The sequence below is a fragment of the Vombatus ursinus genome, unplaced genomic scaffold (genome assembly GCF_900497805.2).
Source record: "Vombatus ursinus unplaced genomic scaffold, bare-nosed wombat genome assembly UNPS02014833.1, whole genome shotgun sequence".
Lineage (NCBI taxonomy): Eukaryota > Metazoa > Chordata > Mammalia > Diprotodontia > Vombatidae > Vombatus > Vombatus ursinus.
Window position 1 is genome coordinate 2,757,623 of NW_020954611.1, and position 5,706 is coordinate 2,763,328.

The following is a 5,706-nucleotide window of genomic DNA, read 5'->3' on the forward strand; positions in this document are numbered from 1 at the left end:
TGTATCAGTATCTGTACAGCTAATTTTATAACGAATAAAAATGATATTAATGTGATTAATGGGCGGCATGTTTTTCAGTTAAAAAAGTGTTATTGGTGATATTGCTGCTAGTAAATCTTTTCTAAGAACTACCACAGTCATATCTTGTCACTGAAACAAACTGTAACAGAAAACTCTTTCATATGAATAGGAAGTTACAAACAGCAGTAAAATTTGTATTGATTTGTTTAATATACCAGATAATTCTTTATTCACTCATAGCCAAAACATAAATGATTTCAGTAGTTCTTGTTCTAATGAAGAGCAAATGTATCCTCTTTGTAAATAGCAAATGGGTTCACTATCCATTATTTTCATGCACTAGAGTTTAGAAATCCCAGAGTCTTTAAGACAAAATATATTGTTTCTTCATATTGGTCAAAGGATTAATAAGTTGGTCATTTTAAAATATCATTTGCAAGGCAGGTTTTTTAAAATTGGGAAACAAAAATATTTTATAAATTTATTTTCCATAGCTCTAAAGGTTTTTGTTGTTCAGTCATGTCCAACTCTTTTTGACCCCATTTCGGGTTTCTTTGCAAAGATACTGGAGTTGTTTGCCATTTCTTTCTCTGGCTTATTTTACAGATGAGGCAAACAGGGTTAAGTGATTTGCCCAGGGTCACAAACCTTGTAAGCGTCTGAGGCAGAATTTAAACTCAGAAAGGTGAGTCTTCCTGACTCTCCACTGTGCCATCTAGCTGCCATATTAAAGTGTACAGTAGTTGTTTTCAGTCCTGTTTGACTCTTTATGACCCCATTTTGGGGTTTTCTTGGCAAAGATAGTGTGGTTTGCCATTTCCTTCTCTAGCTTATTTCACAGGCAAGCAAAGTGAGGCAAACAGGGTTTAGTGACTTCTCCAGAGACACACAGATAATAAGTCTTCCTGACTCTAGGCCTGGTGGTCAATATGTTGTGGTTTGGAGTGCTGGGAACCCCAAAAATACAAGAGTACAGGAGGTCTGCCTCAAAAGAATTCAACCACTCAAACCTTCTTTCAGTCAAAGTAGCAAGGTTTATTTGTGAGGCCAGTAGAAGTGGGCTAGATTCTAGGAGAGCCACAGTGAAACGGCAGTTAAAAGGATTATTGAGTATCTAGGTAGACTGGGATGGGCCTAACCCAGGTACTGGGTTGTGTGAGAAAGTTCAGGGAAACTGCTTCCTGCTGGCAAGGGCCATAGCTTTCAAAGACATGGTCTTTTTCTTTTAGGGGTCCAGGTCCCATCACCCCATCATATCCACTGTACCACCTAACTGTCCCAATGTTTCACAACTGCCAGTAATTTCATTCTTCTGGATTGAAATATGAATTGGAGGACCTTGCATTGATTTACTTAAAAGTACTGTTTATCAAAAGAATTTTTTTATTTATCAATAATCACTTCCATATGCTTTTGAGTTTAAAAATTTTCTCCCTCTTCCCACCACCCTCCCCAAGAGGGCACACAATCTGATATAGGCTATACATTTACATTCATATTAAACGTATTTTCACATTAGTGATGTTGTAAGTAGAAATTAAAATCAATAGGAGGAACCATCAGAAAGAGGAAACAAAACTCAATGGAAGAGAAAAAAAATAACAATTCGGCTTCCATAGTTCTTTCTTTGGGTGTGGATAGCATTTTCCATCACAAGGCCTCTGGAGATGTATTAGATACTTCTGTTGCCAGGAAGGGTGAAGTTTATCAATATTAGTCGTCACACAATGTGGCTGTTGTGTACAATGTTCTCTGGTTCTGCTCACTTCACTCAGCATCAGACCATACAAATCTTTCCAGGTTTTTCTGAAGTCAGCCTGTTCGTCATTTCTTATAGCACAATAGTATTCCATCACATTCACATACCACAACTTGCTTAGCCATTCCTCAATTGATGGGCATCCTCTCAATTTCCAATTCTTTGCCACCACAAAAAGAGCTGCTATGAATATTTTTGAACGTGTAGGTCCTTTTTCCATTTGTGTGATCTCTTTGGGATATAGCCCTAGAAGTGCTACTGCTGGGCCAAAGGGTATGCACATTTTTATAGCCCTTTGGGCATAGTTCCAAATGGCTCTCCAAAATGGTTGGATCATTTCACAACTCCAACAATGCATTAGTGTTCCAATTTTCCCACATCTTCTCCAACATTTATCATTTTCCTGTTTTATCACATTGGCCAATCTGATAGGTGTGATGTGGTACATCAGAGTTGTTTTGATTTGCATTTCTCTAATCGATAGTGATTTAGAGCATTTTTTCTTATGACTATAAATGGCTTTAATTTCTTCATCTGAGAACTGTCTGTTCATATCCTTTGACTACTTATCAATTGGGGAATGGCTTGTATTCTTATAAATTTGACTTAATTCTCTATATATTTTAGAAATGAGGCCCTTATCAGAGAGACTGGTTGTAAAAATTCTTTCCCAATTTCCTACCTTCCGTCTAATCTTAGTTGCATTGGCTTTGTTTGTGCAAAAACTTTTCAATTTAATGTAATCAAAATTATCCATTTTGCTTTTCGTAATGTTCTCTATCTCCTGTTTGGTCATGAATTCTTCTGTTCTCCATAGATCTGACGGGTAAACTATTCCTTGCTCTCTCAGTTTGCTTATAGTATCAGCCTTTATATCTAAATCATGTACCTATTTTGACTTTATTTTGGTATATGGTGTGAGATTTTGGTCTATGCCTAGTTTCTGCCATACTCTTTTCCAGTTTTCCCAGCAGTTTTTTTCAAAGAGTAGGTTCTTATCCCAGAAGCTGGGGTCTTTGGGTTTATCAAATAATATATTACTATAGTCATTGACTACTGCGTCTTGCATACTTAACCTATTCCACTGATCCACCACTCTATTTCTTAGCCAGTACCAAGCAGTTTTGATGATTGCTGCTTTATAATACAATTTAAGATCTGGAATAGCTAGGCCACCTTCCCCTGCATTTCTTTTCATTAGTTCTCTTGATATTCTAGACCTTTTGTTCTTCCAAATGAATCTTGTTATTATTTTTTCTAACTCTATAAAATAATTTTTTGGTAGGTTGATTGGTATGGCACAGAATAAGTAAATTAGCTTAGGTAGAATTGTCATTTTTATTATATTAGCTCGGCCTACCCGTGAGCAACTGATGTTTTTCCAATTATTTAGATCAGATTTTATTTGTGTGAAAAGTGTTTTGTAATTGTGTTCAAAGAGTTCCTGGGTTTGTTTTGGGAGGTAGACTCCTAAATATTTTAGAATGTCTACAGTAAGTTTAAATGGAATTTCTCTTTCTATCTCTTGCTGTTGGGCTTTGTTGGTAATATATAGAAATGCCAATGATTTATGTGGGTTTATTTTATAGCCTGCAACTTTGCTAAAGTTGTTAATTATTTCAAGTAGTTTTTCACTTGATTCTCTGAGATTCTCTAAGTATATCATCATGTCATCTGCAAAGAATGATAGCTTTGCTTCTTCTTTGCCTATTCTAATACCTTCAATGTCTTTTTCTTCTCTTATTGCTAAAGCTAACGAATAACAGTGGTGATAATGGACATCCTTGTTTCACCCCCGATCTTACTGGAAATGCTTCTAGCTTGTCCCCACTACATATTATGCTTGCTGAAGGTTTTAGATAGATGCTATTTATTATTTTAAGGAAGACTCCATTTATACCTATGATCTCTAGTGTTTTTAATAGGAATGGGTGTTGTATTTTGTCAAAAGCTTTTTCTACGTCTATTGAGATGATCATGTGGTTTCTGTTAGTTTTGGTGTTGATATGATGGATTATGCTGATAGTTTTCCTTATATTGAACCAGCCCTGCATTCCTGGCATAAATCCTACCTGGTCATAGTGTATATTCGTGTGATAAGTTGCTGTAATCTATTTGCTAATATTTTGTTTAAAATTTTTGCATCTATATTCATTAGAAAAATTGGTCTATAATTTTCTTTCTCTGTTTTGACTCTTCCTGGTTTAGGTATCAGCACCATATTTGTATCATAAAAAGAATTTGGTAAGATTCCTTCTTTACCTGTTTTACCAAATAGTTTATATAGTATTGGAATTAATTGTTCTTTAAATGTTTGATAGAATTCGCATGTAAATCCATCTGGGCCTGAAGATTTTTTCCGAGGGAGTTCATCAATGACTTGTTCAATTTCTTTTTCTGAGATGGGGTTAAGTATTTTACTTCCTCTTCTGTTAATCTGGGCAATTTATATTTTTGTAAATATATATCCATTTCACTAAAATTGTCAAATTTGTTGTCATATAGTTGGGCAAAATAATTCCTAATTGTTGTTTTAATTTCCTCTTCCTTGGTGGTAGTTTTACCCTTTTCATTCTTGATACTAGTAATTTGGTTTTCTTCTTTCTTTTTTTTAATTAGATTATCCAAAGGTTTATCTATTTTATTGGTTTTTTCATAAAACCAGCTCTTAGTTTTATTTATTAGTTCAATAGTTTTCTTAATTTCAATTTTATTAATTTTTCCTTTGGTTTTCAATATTTCTAATTTGGTGTTTAATTGAGGATTTTTAATTTGTTCTTTTTCTAGTTTTTTTAGTTGTATGCCCAATTCATTGATCTGTTTTTCTATTTTATTTATGTAAGCATTTAGAGATATAAAACTTCCCCTAAGAACTGCTTTTGCTGCATCCCATAAGTTTTGGTATGTTGTCTCATTATTGTCATTCTCTTGAATGAAATTATTGATTGTTTCTGTGATTTGTTCTTTGACCCAATCATTTTTTAGGATTAGATTATTTAGTTTCCAATTATTTTTTAGTCTATCTTTCCGTGGCCCTTTATTATATATGATTTTTATTGCATCATGATCTGAAAAGGATGCATTTACTATTTCTGCCTTTCTGCATTGGATTGTGAGGTTTTTATGCCCTAGTACATGGTCAATTTTTGTGTATGTGCCATGTACCGTCGAGAAATAAGTGTATTCCTTTTTATCCCCATTCAGTTTTCTCCACAGGTCTATCATACCTAACTTTTCTAATGTTCTATTCACCTCCTTAACTTCTTTCTTGTTTATTCTGTGGTTAGATTTATCTAGTTTAGAGAGGGGGAGGTTGGGGTCCCCGACTAGTATAGTTTTGCTGTCCATTTCTTCCTATAACTCCCTGAACTTCTCCTCTAAGAATCTGGATGCTATACCATTTGGCGCATATATGTTTAGTAATGATATTACTTCATTGTCTATGGTGCCTTTTAGCAGGATGTAGTTTCCTTCCTTATCTCTTTTGTTAAGATCTATTTTTGGTTTTGCTTTGTCTGAGATCAGGATTGCTACCCCTGCTTTTTTTACTTCAGCTGAAGCATAATGTATTTTGCTCCAGCCTTTTACCTTTACCCTGTATGTGTTACTCTTCTTCAAATGTGTTTCCTGTAAACAACATATTGTAGGATTATGGTTTTTAATCCACTCTACTACACATTTCCGTTTTATGGGAGAGTTCATCCCATTCACATTTACAGTTATGATTACTGTCTGTGTCTTTTTCTTCATCCTTTTTTCCCCCCCATTTATGCTTTTTTTCCTCCTTTCTCCTTTCCCCACCTTACTAGTGTTTTGTTTTTGACCACAGCCTCCTATGGTCCCACCTCCCTTCTATTATCCCTTTCCCTTTTCTTACCCTTTACCCTTATTGTTCTTCCTTCCCTTTTATCCCCCCTCCCTTTTCT